General features: G+C 42.4%; 9 non-coding genes across 9 annotated transcripts; all 9 read right to left on the bottom strand.

Annotated features, from left to right (window-relative positions):
• Positions 1–1,057: 1,057 nt before the first annotated feature.
• Positions 1,058–1,130, bottom strand: trnar-acg (transfer RNA arginine (anticodon ACG)). The gene has a single exon. It is a non-coding gene; the product is annotated as a tRNA-Arg (tRNA).
• Positions 1,131–2,654: 1,524 nt separating this feature from the next.
• On the bottom strand, positions 2,655–2,727 carry trnar-acg (transfer RNA arginine (anticodon ACG)). Its single transcript has one exon. It is a non-coding gene; the product is annotated as a tRNA-Arg (tRNA).
• A 1,515-nt stretch (positions 2,728–4,242) lies between these two features.
• trnar-acg (transfer RNA arginine (anticodon ACG)) lies at positions 4,243–4,315 on the bottom strand. Its single transcript has one exon. It is a non-coding gene; the product is annotated as a tRNA-Arg (tRNA).
• A 1,524-nt stretch (positions 4,316–5,839) lies between these two features.
• On the bottom strand, positions 5,840–5,912 carry trnar-acg (transfer RNA arginine (anticodon ACG)). The gene has a single exon. It is a non-coding gene; the product is annotated as a tRNA-Arg (tRNA).
• A 1,524-nt stretch (positions 5,913–7,436) lies between these two features.
• On the bottom strand, positions 7,437–7,509 carry trnar-acg (transfer RNA arginine (anticodon ACG)). The gene has a single exon. It is a non-coding gene; the product is annotated as a tRNA-Arg (tRNA).
• A 1,515-nt stretch (positions 7,510–9,024) lies between these two features.
• Positions 9,025–9,097, bottom strand: trnar-acg (transfer RNA arginine (anticodon ACG)). Its single transcript has one exon. It is a non-coding gene; the product is annotated as a tRNA-Arg (tRNA).
• A 1,509-nt stretch (positions 9,098–10,606) lies between these two features.
• Positions 10,607–10,679, bottom strand: trnar-acg (transfer RNA arginine (anticodon ACG)). Its single transcript has one exon. It is a non-coding gene; the product is annotated as a tRNA-Arg (tRNA).
• A 1,516-nt stretch (positions 10,680–12,195) lies between these two features.
• Positions 12,196–12,268, bottom strand: trnar-ucg (transfer RNA arginine (anticodon UCG)). The gene has a single exon. It is a non-coding gene; the product is annotated as a tRNA-Arg (tRNA).
• Positions 12,269–13,791: 1,523 nt separating this feature from the next.
• Positions 13,792–13,864, bottom strand: trnar-ucg (transfer RNA arginine (anticodon UCG)). Its single transcript has one exon. It is a non-coding gene; the product is annotated as a tRNA-Arg (tRNA).
• Positions 13,865–15,043: the final 1,179 nt, after the last annotated feature.

The following is a 15,043-nucleotide window of genomic DNA, read 5'->3' as shown; positions in this document are numbered from 1 at the left end:
TACATTTTTACATAGATCTAAGAAAAAACGTATGTCCGTACGTAATACTAATTTTATGTTCACATTTCACTCTGTGCATTTACAGTTCTTCGTTGACATTTTTTCTTCTTTTCTATTTATATTTCCTCCTCTGCATTTCGTCTACTCTGTAAATAGAGAAATAAAGAGAAAAACACCACCTCACCTTTTCAACTCACGTTCTCTTTCATATTTTGGCTTTGCTTGTTGTAGTGATGAGAAGGGCCAGAATGCATTGTACATTGATTTGTGCGACAGGCTATCATGTATGGAGGATAATCCAAGGCAGAATTAAAAATAAATGCAGAGAGAAGATAATAACAAATACATGAATTATACATGTTGAACATAGAAATAAATCAATGGAGATTCATATCAACGTATTTTTTAATTCGATTTCTTAGCAGACACCATATCCAGGGTGACTTCGGGATGTTAACGAGATATTACCACATTTTGTTTTCCTTACACTTAACCCATTGGCATGGGTGGGCATTAACTGGTGCAATCTAGCTAAAGTCCCTTGCTCAAGAGTAGTCAGCGAACCAGGGATTGCACACACCGTGCTGTGCTACAGGGTACAGAGCCCAAACCACTACTCCACACTGTATTCAAAAGTGATTGTCTATTCAAATGAATGTAGTGTTTTGGAAGTGTCTTATTGTAACAGAGTCTTATTATGAAAGAATTGAGATTAAACGGATTAAGCAACATGTCAGGTTATTGGGTGTCAATGACACATTAACAGTGTCGACAAGGTGTGATACAAGTGCGCATTTCTGTTGACTACGGTTCAGGTGAGAGGCAGCAGTCGGGTACAGGTTGAATTGAATGAGCAGATGGAGCCATGAACACATTGAATGTATGTTGCACCTCAGTCACACTGGTGCAATGGTTTGATAATCATCATGGAATGAGATTGGAGTGTGGTAGCGGTGACTTTGATGGTCCTCCCATGCCTGGTCCGGCACACTATGATGTAGTGCTGCTGGTCGCCAGATATGAGAAGAAAACAGCGAGAGTTGGGTGTAGATGCTGTCGAGCCAGGTAGGAGTCGAACCTACAGTCTTCTGATTCGTAGTCAAACGCGTTATCCATTGCGCCACTGGCCCCACGTTTGGACGCACTCAAACAATCCGATGGAAACAGCTTCTTCTGTCCTGGAACAGGGTATCAGTGCAGCCAAAGGGATGCAAAGTTCAGAGCGAACCTGCAGCCGGCGCTGCACAGGGCGGTGCTGCCACAGGAAGCAGCGGGGAATTAGCTCAGATGGTAGAGCGCTCGCTTAGCATGCGAGAGGTGGCGGGACCGATGCCCGCATTCTCCAGAGCTCCTTCATCTGCTACCAGACCCGTCTTCAGCCCGCAGGACAGCCCTGCTGAGATCCTCACAAGCATACGAGGGGTCATCATTTTTCACTTCTTGATCACAACCACCATAACATTCGTAAATATATCCACCCCAATGTATTCACAACAAGAACAATACAGTGTATTCTGTTTTGAACAAACAGATGTATTTAGACTTCTTCAAATATTCTGTATCAGTTCATATTACGTCGCTCTATGCTATAAAATATTACATTTTTACATAGATCTAAGAAAAAACGTATGTCCGTATGTAATACCAATTTTATGTTCACATTTCACTCTGTGCATTTACAGTTCTTCGTTGACATTTTTTCTTCTTTCCTATTTATATTTCCTCCTCTGCATTTCGTCTACTCTGTAAATAGAGAAATAAAGAGAAAAACACCACCTCACCTTTTCAACTCACGTTCTCTTTCATATTTTGGCTTTGCTTGTTGTACTGATGAGAAGGGCCAGAATGCATTGTACATTGATTTGTGCGACAGGCTATCATGTATGGAGGATAATCCAAGGCAGAATTAAAAATAAATGCAGAGAGAAGATAATAATAAATACATGAATTATACATGTTGAACATAGAAATAAATCAATGGAGATTCATATCAACGTATTTTTTAATTCGATTTCTTAGCAGACACCATATCCAGGGTGACTTCGGGATGTTAACGAGATATTACCACATTTTGTTTTCCTTACACTTAACCCATTGGCATGGGTTGGCATTAACTGGTGCAATCTAGCTAAAGTCCCTTGCTCAAGAGTAGTCAGCGAACCAGGGATTGCACACACCGTGCTCTGCTACAGGGTACAGAGCCCAAACCACTACTCCACACTGTATTCAAAAGTGATTATCTGTTCAAATGAATGTAGTTTTGTGGAAGTGTCTTATTGTAACAGAGTCTTATTATGAAATAATTGAGATTAAACGGATTAAGCAACATGTCAGGATATTGGGTGTCAAAAACACATTAACAGTGTCGACAAGGTGTGATACAAGTGCGCATTTCTGTTGACTACGGTTCAGGTGAGAGGCAGCAGTCGGGTACAGGTTGAATTGAATGAGCAGATGGAGCCATGAACACATTGAATGTATGTTGCACCTCAGTCACACTGGTGCAATGGTTTGATAATCATCATGGAATGAGATTGGAGTGTGGTAGCGGTGACTTTGATGGTCCTCCCATGCCTGGTCCGGCACACTATGATGTAGTGCTGCTGGTCGCCAGATATGAGAAGAAAACAGCGAGAGTTGGTTGTAGATGCTGTCGAGCCAGGTAGGAGTCGAACCTACAGTCTTCTGACTCGTAGTCAGACGCGTTATCCATTGCGCCACTGGCCCCACGTTTGGACGCACTCAAGCAATCCGATGGAAACTGCTTCTTCTGTCCTGGAACAGGGTATCAGTGCACCCAAAGGGATGCAAAGTTCAGAGCGAACCTGCAGCCGGCGCTGCACAGGGCGGTGCTGCCACAGGAAGCAGCGGGGAATTAGCTCAGATGGTAGAGCGCTCGCTTAGCATGCGAGAGGTGGCGGGACCGATGCCCGCATTCTCCAGAGCTCCTTCATCTGCTACCAGACCCGTCTTCAGCCCGCAGGACAGCCCTGCTGAGATCCTCACAAGCATACGAGGGGTCGTCATTTCTCACTTCTTGATCACAACCACCATACCATTCGTAAATATATCCACCCCAATGTATTCACAACAAGAACAATACAGTGTATTCTGTTTTGAACAAACAGATGTATTTAGACTTCATCTAATATTCTGTATCAGTTCATATTACTACGCTCTATGCTATAAAATATTACATTTTTACATAGATCTAAGAAAAAACGTATGTCCGTATGTAATACCAATTTTATGTTCACATTTCCCTCTGTGCATTTACAGTTCTTCGTTGACATTTTTTCTTCTTTCCTATTTATATTTCCTCCTCTGCATTTCGTCTACTCTGTAAATAGATACATATAGAGAAAAACACCACCTCACCTTTTCAACTCACGTTTTCTTTCATAGTATGGCTTTGCTTGTTGTAGTGATGAGAAGGGCCAGAATGCATTGTACATTCATTTGTGCGACTTGTATGAAGGATAATCCAAGGCAGAATTAAAAATAAATGCAGAGAGAAGATAATAATAAATACATGAATTATACATGTTGAACATAGAAATAAATCAATGGAGATTCATATCAACGTATTTTTAATTCGATTTCTTAGCAGACACCAAAGCCAGGGTGACTTACAGATGTTAAAGAGATATTACCACATTTTGTTTTCCTTACACTTAACCCATTGGCATGGGTGGGCATTAACTGGTGCAATCTAGCTAAAGTCCCTTGCTCAAGAGTAGTAAGTGTACCAGAGATTGCACACACCGTGCTGTGCTACAGGGTACAGAGCCCAAACCACTACTCCACACTGTATTCAAAAGTGATTGTCTATTCAAATGAATGTAGTGTTGTGGAAGTGTCTTATTGTAACAGAGTCTTATTATGAAAGAATTGAGATTAAACGGATTAAGCAACATGTCAGGTTATTGGGTGTCAATGACACATTAACAGTGTCGACAAGGTGTGATACAAGTGCGCATTTCTGTTGACTACGGTTCAGGTGAGAGGCAGCAGTCGGGTACAGGTTGAATTGAATGAGCAGATGGAGCCATGAACACATTGAATGTATGTTGCACCTCAGTCACACTGGTGCAATGGTTTGATAATCATCATGGAATGAGATTGGAGTGTGGTAGCGGTGACTTTGATGGTCCTCCCATGCCTGGTCCGGCACACTATGATGTAGTGCTGCTGGTCGCCAGATATGAGAAGAAAACAGCGAGAGTTGGGTGTAGATGCTGTCGAGCCAGGTAGGAGTCGAACCTACAGTCTTCTGATTCGTAGTCAAACGCGTCATCCATTGCGCCACTGGCCCCACGTTTGGACCCACTCAAACAATCCGATGGAAACAGCTTCTTCTGTCCTGGAACAGGGTATCAGTGCAGCCAAAGGGATGCAAAGTTCAGAGCGAACCTGCAGCCGGCGCTGCACAGGGCGGTGCTGCCACAGGAAGCAGCGGGGAATTAGCTCAGATGGTAGAGCGCTCGCTTAGCATGCGAGAGGTGGCGGGACCGATGCCCGCATTCTCCAGAGCTCCTTCATCTGCTACCAGACCCGTCGTCAGCCCGCAGGACAGCCCTGCTGAGATCCTCACAGGCATACGAGGGGTCGTCATTTTTCACTTCTTTATCACAACCACCATAACATTCGTAAATATATCCACCCCAATGTATTCACAACAAGAACAATACAGTGTATTCTGTTTTGAACAAACAGATGTATTTAGACTTCTTCAAATATTCTGTATCAGTTCATATTACGTCGCTCTATGCTATAAAATATTACATTTTTACATAGATCTAAGAAAAAACGTATGTCCGTACGTAATACTAATTTTATGTTCACATTTCCCTCTGTGCATTTACAGTTCTTCGTTGACATTTTTTCTTCTTTCCTATTTATATTTCCTCCTCTGCATTTCGTCTACTCTGTAAATAGAGAAATAAAGAGAAAAACACCACCTCACCTTTTCAACTCACGTTCTCTTTCATATTTTGGCTTTGCTTGTTGTACTGATGAGAAGGGCCAGAATGCATTGTACATTGATTTGTGCGACAGGCTATCATGTATGGAGGATAATCCAAGGCAGAATTAAAAATAAATGCAGAGAGAAGATAATAATAAATACATGAATTATACATGTTGAACATAGAAATAAATCAATGGAGATTCATATCAACGTATTTTTTAATTCGATTTCTTAGCAGACACCATATCCAGGGTGACTTCGGGATGTTAACGAGATATTACCACATTTTGTTTTCCTTACACTTAACCCATTGGCATGGGTGGGCATTAACTGGTGCAATCTAGCTAAAGTCCCTTGCTCAAGAGTAGTCAGCGAACCAGGGATTGCACACACCGTGCTGTGCTACAGGGTACAGAGCCCAAACCACTACTCCACACTGTATTCAAAAGTGATTGTCTATTCAAATGAATGTAGTGTTTTGGAAGTGTCTTATTGTAACAGAGTCTTATTATGAAAGAATTGAGATTAAACGGATTAAGCAACATGTCAGGTTATTGGGTGTCAATGACACATTAACAGTGTCGACAAGGTGTGATACAAGTGCGCATTTCTGTTGACTACGGTTCAGGTGAGAGGCAGCAGTCGGGTACAGGTTGAATTGAATGAGCAGATGGAGCCATGAACACATTGTATGTATGTTGCACCTCAGTCACACTGGTGCAATGGTTTGATAATCATCATGGAATGAGATTGGAGTGTGGTAGCGGTGACTTTGATGGTCCTCCCATGCCTGGTCCGGCACACTATGATGTAGTGCTGCTGGTCGCCAGATATGAGAAGAAAACAGCGAGAGTTGGGTGTAGATGCTGTCGAGCCAGGTAGGAGTCGAACCTACAGTCTTCTGATTCGTAGTCAAACGCGTTATCCATTGCGCCACTGGCCCCACGTTTGGACGCACTCAAACAATCCGATGGAAACAGCTTCTTCTGTCCTGGAACAGGGTATCAGTGCAGCCAAAGGGATGCAAAGTTCAGAGCGAACCTGCAGCCGGCGCTGCACAGGGCGGTGCTGCCACAGGAAGCAGCGGGGAATTAGCTCAGATGGTAGAGCGCTCGCTTAGCATGCGAGAGGTGGCGGGACCGATGCCCGCATTCTCCAGAGCTCCTTCATCTGCTACCAGACCCGTCTTCAGCCCGCAGGACAGCCCTGCTGAGATCCTCACAAGCATACGAGGGGTCATCATTTTTCACTTCTTGATCACAACCACCATAACATTCGTAAATATATCCACCCCAATGTATTCACAACAAGAACAATACAGTGTATTCTGTTTTGAACAAACAGATGTATTTAGACTTCTTCAAATATTCTGTATCAGTTCATATTACGTCGCTCTATGCTATAAAATATTACATTTTTACATAGATCTAAGAAAAAACGTATGTCCGTATGTAATACCAATTTTATGTTCACATTTCACTCTGTGCATTTACAGTTCTTCGTTGACATTTTTTCTTCTTTCCTATTTATATTTCCTCCTCTGCATTTCGTCTACTCTGTAAATAGAGAAATAAAGAGAAAAACACCACCTCACCTTTTCAACTCACGTTCTCTTTCATATTTTGGCTTTGCTTGTTGTACTGATGAGAAGGGCCAGAATGCATTGTACATTGATTTGTGCGACAGGCTATCATGTATGGAGGATAATCCAAGGCAGAATTAAAAATAAATGCAGAGAGAAGATAATAATAAATACATGAATTATACATGTTGAACATAGAAATAAATCAATGGAGATTCATATCAACGTATTTTTTAATTCGATTTCTTAGCAGACACCATATCCAGGGTGACTTCGGGATGTTAACGAGATATTACCACATTTTGTTTTCCTTACACTTAACCCATTGGCATGGGTGGGCATTAACTGGTGCAATCTAGCTAAAGTCCCTTGCTCAAGAGTAGTCAGCGAACCAGGGATTGCACACACCGTGCTGTGCTACAGGGTACAGAGCCCAAACCACTACTCCACACTGTATTCAAAAGTGATTGTCTATTCAAATGAATGTAGTGTTTTGGAAGTGTCTTATTGTAACAGAGTCTTATTATGAAAGAATTGAGATTAAACGGATTAAGCAACATGTCAGGTTATTGGGTGTCAATGACACATTAACAGTGTCGACAAGGTGTGATACAAGTGCGCATTTCTGTTGACTACGGTTCAGGTGAGAGGCAGCAGTCGGGTACAGGTTGAATTGAATGAGCAGATGGAGCCATGAACACATTGAATGTATGTTGCACCTCAGTCACACTGGTGCAATGGTTTGATAATCATCATGGAATGAGATTGGAGTGTGGTAGCGGTGACTTTGATGATCCTCCCATGCCTGGTCCGGCACACTATGATGTAGTGCTGCTGGTCGCCAGATATGAGAAGAAAACAGCGAGAGTTGGGTGTAGATGCTGTCGAGCCAGGTAGGAGTCGAACCTACGGTCTTTTGATTCGTAGTCAGACGCGTTATCCATTGCGCCACTAGCCCCACGTTTGGACGCACTCAAGCAATCCGATGGAAACAGCTTCTTCTGTCCTGGAACAGGGTATCAGTGAACCCAAAGGGATGCAAAGTTCAGAGCGAACCTGCAGCCGGCGCTGCACAGGGCGGTGCTGCCACAGGAAGCAGCGGGGAATTAGCTCAGATGGTAGAGCGCTCGCTTAGCATGCGAGAGGTGGCGGGACCGATGCCCGCATTCTCCAGAGCTCCTTCATCTGCTACCAGACCCGTCTTCAGCCCGCAGGACAGCCCTGCTGAGATCCTCACAAGCATACGAGGGGTCGTCATTTTTCACTTCTTGATCACAACCACCATACCATTCGTAAATATATCCACCCCAATGTATTCACAACAAGAACAATACAGTGTATTCTGTTTTGAACAAACAGATGTATTTAGACTTCATCAAATATTCTGTATCAGTTCATATTACTTCGCTCTATGCTATAAAATATTACATTTTTACATAGATCTAAGAAAAAACGTATGTCCGTATGTAATACCAATTTTATGTTCACATTTCCCTCTGTGCATTTACAGTTCTTCGTTGACATTTTTTCTTCTTTTCTATTTATATTTCCTCCTCTGCATTTCGTCTACTCTGTAAATAGAGATATAAAGAGAAAAACACCACCTCACCTTTTCAACTCACTTTCTCTTTCATATTTTGGCTTTGCTTGTTGTAGTGATGAGAAGGGCCAGAATGCATTGTACATTCATTTGTGCGACTTGTATGAAGGATAATCCAAGGCAGAATTAAAAATAAATGCAGAGAGAAGATAATAATAAATACATGAATTATACATGTTGAACATAGAAATAAATCAATGGAGATTCATATCAACGTATTTTTAATTCGATTTCTTAGCAGACACCAAAGCCAGGGTGACTTACAGATGTTAAAGAGATATTACCACATTTTGTTTTCCTTACACTTAACCCATTGGCATGGGTGGGCATTAACTGGTGCAATCTAGCTAAAGTCCCTTGCTCAAGAGTAGTGAGCGAACCAGGGATTGCACACACCGTGCTCTGCGACAGGGTACAGAGCCCAAACCACTACTCCACACTGTATTCAAAAGTGATTGTCTATTCAAATGAATGTAGTGTTGTGGAACTGTCTTATTGTAACAGAGTCTTATTATGAAAGAATTGAGATTAAACGGATTAAGCAACATGTCAGGTTATTGGGTGTCAATGACACATTAACAGTGTCGACAAGGTGTGATACAAGTGCGCATTTCTGTTGACTACGGTTCAGGTGAGAGGCAGCAGTCGGGTACAGGTTGAATTGAATGAGCAGATGGAGCCATGAACACATTGAATGTATGTTGCACCTCAGTCACACTGGTGCAATGGTTTGATAATCATCATGGAATGAGATTGGAGTGTGGTAGCGGTGACTTTGATGGTCCTCCCATGCCTGGTCCGGCACACTATGATGTAGTGCTGCTGGTCGCCAGATATGAGAAGAAAACAGCGAGAGTTGGGTGTAGATGCTGTCGAGCCAGGTAGGAGTCGAACCTACAGTCTTCTGATTCGTAGTCAAACGCGTTATCCATTGCGCCACTGGCCCCACGTTTGGACGCACTCAAACAATCCGATGGAAACAGCTTCTTCTGTCCTGGAACAGGGTATCAGTGCAGCCAAAGGGATGCAAAGTTCAGAGCGAACCTGCAGCCGGCGCTGCACAGGGCGGTGCTGCCACAGGAAGCAGCGGGGAATTAGCTCAGATGGTAGAGCGCTCGCTTAGCATGCGAGAGGTGGCGGGACAGATGCCCGCATTCTCCAGAGCTCCTTCATCTGCTACCAGACCGGTCTTCAGCCCGCAGGACAGCCCTGCTGAGATCCTCACAGGCATACGAGGGGTCGTCATTTTTCACTTCTTTATCACAACCACCATAACATTCGTAAATATATCCACCCCAATGTATTCACAACAAGAACAATACAGTGTATTCTGTTTTGAACAAACAGATGTATTTAGACTTCTTCAAATATTCTGTATCAGTTCATATTACGTCGCTCTATGCTATAAAATATTACATTTTTACATAGATCTAAGAAAAAACGTATGTCCGTACGTAATACTAATTTTATGTTCACATTTCCCTCTGTGCATTTACAGTTCTTCGTTGACATTTTTTCTTCTTTCCTATTTATATTTCCTCCTCTGCATTTCGTCTACTCTGTAAATAGAGAAATAAAGAGAAAAACACCACCTCACCTTTTCAACTCACGTTCTCTTTCATATTTTGGCTTTGCTTGTTGTAGTGATGAGAAGGGCCAGAATGCATTGTACATTGATTTGTGCGACAGGCTATCATGTATGGAGGATAATCCAAGGCAGAATTAAAAAAAAATGCAGAGAGAAGATAATAATAAATACATGAATTATACATGTTGAACATAGAAATAAATCAATGGAGATTCATATCAACGTATTTTTTAATTCGATTTCTTAGCAGACACCATATCCAGGGTGACTTCGGGATGTTAACGAGATATTACCACAATTTGTTTTCCTTACACTTAACCCATTGGCATGGGTATGCATTAACTGGTGCAATCTAGCTAAAGTCCCTTGCTCAAGAGTAGTCAGCGAACCAGGGATTGCACACACCGTGCTGTGCTACAGGGTACAGAGCCCAAACCACTACTCCACACTGTATTCAAAAGTGATTGTCTATTCAAATGAATGTAGTGTTTTGGAAGTGTCTTATTGTAACAGAGTCTTATTATGAAAGAATTGAGATTAAACGGATTAAGCAACATGTCAGGTTATTGGGTGTCAATGACACATTAACAGTGTCGACAAGGTGTGATACAAGTGCGCATTTCTGTTGAGAGACAGCAGTCGGGTACAGGTTGAATTGAATGAGCAGATGGAGCCATGAACACATTGAATGTATGTTGCACCTCAGTCACACTGGTGCAATGGTTTGATAATCATCATGGAATGAGATTGGAGTGTGGTAGCGGTGACTTTGATGATCCTCCCATGCCTGGTCCGGCACACTATGATGTAGTGCTGCTGGTCGCCAGATATGAGAAGAAAACAGCGAGAGTTGGGTGTAGATGCTGTCGAGCCAGGTAGGAGTCGAACCTACGGTCTTTTGATTCGTAGTCAGACGCGTTATCCATTGCGCCACTAGCCCCACGTTTGGACGCACTCAAGCAATCCGATGGAAACAGCTTCTTCTGTCCTGGAACAGGGTATCAGTGAACCCAAAGGGATGCAAAGTTCAGAGCGAACCTGCAGCCGGCGCTGCACAGGGCGGTGCTGCCACAGGAAGCAGCGGGGAATTAGCTCAGATGGTAGAGCGCTCGCTTAGCATGCGAGAGGTGGCGGGACCGATGCCCGCATTCTCCAGAGCTCCTTCATCTGCTACCAGACCCGTCTTCAGCCCGCAGGACAGCCCTGCTGAGATCCTCACAAGCATACGAGGGGTCGTCATTTTTCACTTCTTGATCACAACCACCATACCATTCGTAAATATATCCACCCCAATGTATTCACAACAAGAACAATACAGTGTATTCTGTTTTGAACAAACAGATGTATTTAGACTTCATCAAATATTCTGTATCAGTTCATATTACTTCGCTCTATGCTATAAAATATTACATTTTTACATAGATCTAAGAAAAAACGTATGTCCGTATGTAATACCAATTTTATGTTCACATTTCCCTCTGTGCATTTACAGTTCTTCGTTGACATTTTTTCTTCTTTTCTATTTATATTTCCTCCTCTGCATTTCGTCTACTCTGTAAATAGAGATATAAAGAGAAAAACACCACCTCACCTTTTCAACTCACGTTCTCTTTCATATTTTGCCTTTGCTTGTTGTAGTGATGAGAAGGGCCAGAATGCATTGTACATTCACTTGTGCGACATGTATGGAGGATAATCCAAGGCAGAATTAAAAATAAATGCAGAGAGAAGATAATAATAAATACATGAATTATACATGTTGAACATAGAAATAAATCAATGGAGATTCATATCAACGTATTTTTTAATTCGATTTCTTAGCAGACACCAAAGCCAGGGTGACTTACAGATGTTAACGAGATATTACCACATTTTGTTTTCCTTACACTTAACCCATTGGCATGGGTGGGCATTAACTGGTGCAATCTAGCTAAAGTCCCTTGCTCAAGAGTAGTAAGTGTACCAGAGATTGCACACACCGTGCTGTGCGACAGGGTACAGAGCCCAAACCACTACTCCACACTGTATTCAAAAGTGATTGTCTATTCAAATGAATGTAGTGTTGTGGAAGTGTCTTATTGTAACAGAGTCTTATTATGAAAGAATTGAGATTAAACGGATTAAGCAACATGTCAGGTTATTGGGTGTCAATGACACATTAACAGTGTCCACAAGGTGTGATACAAGTGCGCATTTCTGTTGACTACGGTTCAGGTGAGAGGCAGCAGTCGGGTACAGGTTGAATTGAATGAGCAGATGGAGCCATGAACACATTGAATGTATGTTGCACCTCAGTCACACTGGTGCAATGGTTTGATAATCATCATGGAATGAGATTGGAGTGTGGTAGCGGTGACTTTGATGGTCCTCCCATGCCTGGTCCGGCACACTATGATGTAGTGCTGCTGGTCGCCAGATATGAGAAGAAAACAGCGAGAGTTGGGTGTAGATGCTGTCGAGCCAGGTAGGAGTCGAACCTACAGTCTTCTGATTCGAAGTCAGACGCGTTATCCATTGCGCCACTGGCCCCACGTTTGGACGCACTCAAGCAATCCGATGGAAACAGCTTCTTCTGTCCTGGAACAGGGTATCAGTGAACCCAAAGGGATGCAAAGTTCAGAGCGAACCTGCAGCCGGCGCTGCACAGGGCGGTGCTGCCACAGGAAGTAGCGGGGAATTAGCTCAGATGGTAGAGCGCTCGCTTAGCATGCGAGAGGTGGCGGGACCGATGCCCGCATTCTCCAGAGCTCCTTCATCTGCTACCAGACCCGTCTTCAGCCCGCAGGACAGCCCTGCTGAGATCCTCACAAGCATACATGGGGTCGTCGTTTTTCACTTCTTGATCACAACCACCATACCATTCGTAAATATATCCAACCCAATGTATTCACAACAAGAACAATACAGTGTATTCTGTTTTGAGCAAGCAGATGTATTTAGACTTCATCTAATATTCTGTATCAGTTCATATTACTTCGCTCTATGCTATAAAATATTACATTTTTACATAGATCTAAGAAAAAGCGTATGTCCGTATGTAATACCAATTTTATGTTCACATTTCCCTCTGTGCATTTACAGTTCTTCGTTGACATTTTTTCTTCTTTCCTATTTATATTTCCTCCTCTGCATTTCGTCTACTCTGTAAATAGAGATATAAAGAGAAAAACACCACCTCACCTTTTCAACTCACGTTCTCTTTCATATTTTGGCTTTGCCTGTTGTAGTGATGAGAAGGGCCAGAATGCATTGTACATTCATTTGTGCGACAGGCTATCATGTATGGAGGATAATCCAAGGCAGAATTAAAAATAAATGCAGAGAGAAGATAATAATATATACATTAATTATACATGTTGAGCATAGAAATAAATCAATGGAGATTCATATCAACGTATCTTTAACTCGATTTCTTAGCAGACACCAAAGCCAGGGTGACTTACAGATGTTAACGAGATATTACCACATTTTGTTTTCCTTACACTTAACCCATTGGCATGGGTGGGCATTAACTGGTGCAATCTAGCTAAAGTCCCTTGCTCAAGAGTAGTAAGTGTACCAGAGATTGCACACACCGTGCTGTGCTACAGGGTACAGAGCCCAAACCACTACTCCACACTGTATTCAAAAGTGATTGTCTATTCAAATGAATGTAGTGTTTTGGAAGTGTCTAATTGTAACAGAGTCTTATTATGAAAGAATTGAGATTAAACGGATTAAGCAACATGTCAGGTTATTGGGTGTCAATGACACATTAACAGTGTCGACAAGGTGTGATACAAGTGCGCATTTCTGTTGACTACGGTTCAGGTGAGAGGCAGCAGTCGGGTACAGGTTGAATTGAATGAGCAGATGGAGCCATGAACACATTGAATGTATGTTGCACCTCAGTCACACTGGTGCAATGGTTTGATAATCATCATGGAATGAGATTGGAGTGTGGTAGCGGTGACTTTGATGGTCCTCCCATGCCTGGTCCGGCACACTATGATGTAGTGCTGCTGGTCGCCAGATATGAGAAGAAAACAGCGAGAGTTGGGTGTAGATGCTGTCGAGCCAGGTAGGAGTCGATCCTACAGTCTTCTGATTCGAAGTCAGACGCGTTATCCATTGCGCCACTGGCCCCACGTTTGGACGCACTCAAACAATCCGATGGAAACAGCTCCTTCTGTCCTGGAACAGGGTATTAGCTCAGATGGTAGAGCGCTCGCTTAGCATGCGATAGGTGGCGGGACCGATGCCCGCATTCTCCAGAGCTCCTTCATCTGCTACCAGACCCGTCTTCAGCCTGCAGGACAGCCCTGCTGAGATCCTCACAAGCATACGAGGGGTCGTCATTTTTCACTTCTTGATCACAACCACCATACCATTCGTAAATATATGCACCCCAATGTATTCACAACAAGAACAATACAGTGTATTCTGTTTTGAACAAACAGATGTATTTAGACTTCATCAAATATTCTGTATCAGTTCATATTACTTCGCTCTATGCTATAAAATATTACATTTTTACATAGATCTAAGAAAAAACGTATGTCCGTATGTAATACCAATTTTATGTTCACATTTCCCTCTGTGCATTTACAGTTCTTCGTTGACATTTTTTCTTCTTTTCTATTTATATTTCCTCCTCTGCATTTCGTCTACTCTGTAAATAGAGATATAAAGAGAAAAACACCACCTCACCTTTTCAACTCACGTTCTCTTTCATATTTTGCCTTTGCTTGTTGTAGTGATGAGAAGGGCCAGAATGCATTGTACATTCATTTGTGCGACAGGCTATCATGTATGGAGGATAATCCAAGGCAGAATTAAAAATAAATGCAGAGAGAAGATAATAATAAATACATGAATTATACATGTTGAACACAGAAATAAATCAATGGAGATTCATATCAACGTATTTTTAATTCGATTTCTTAGCAGACACCAAAGCCAGGGTGACTTACAGATGTTAAAGAGATATTACCACATTTTGTTTTCCTTACACTTAACCCATTGGCATGGGTGGGCATTAACTGGTGCACTCTAGCTAAAGTCCCTTGCTCAAGAGTAGTCAGCGAACCAGAGATTGCACACACCGTGCTGTGCTACAGGGTACAGAGCCCAAACCACTACTCCACACTGTATTCAAAAGTGATTATCTGTTCAAATGAATGTAGTGTTGTGGAAGTGTCTTATTGTAACAGAGTCTTATTATGAAAGAATTGAGATTAAACGGATTAAGCAACATGTCAGGTTATTGGGTGTCAATGACACATTAACAGTGTCGACAAGGTGTGATACAAGTGCGCATTTCTG

Source organism: Amia ocellicauda, chromosome 14 (genome assembly GCF_036373705.1).
Source record: "Amia ocellicauda isolate fAmiCal2 chromosome 14, fAmiCal2.hap1, whole genome shotgun sequence".
NCBI lineage: Eukaryota > Metazoa > Chordata > Actinopteri > Amiiformes > Amiidae > Amia > Amia ocellicauda.
Note: the sequence above shows the minus strand (reverse complement) of the source record. Positions and strands in the feature narration are given on the sequence as shown.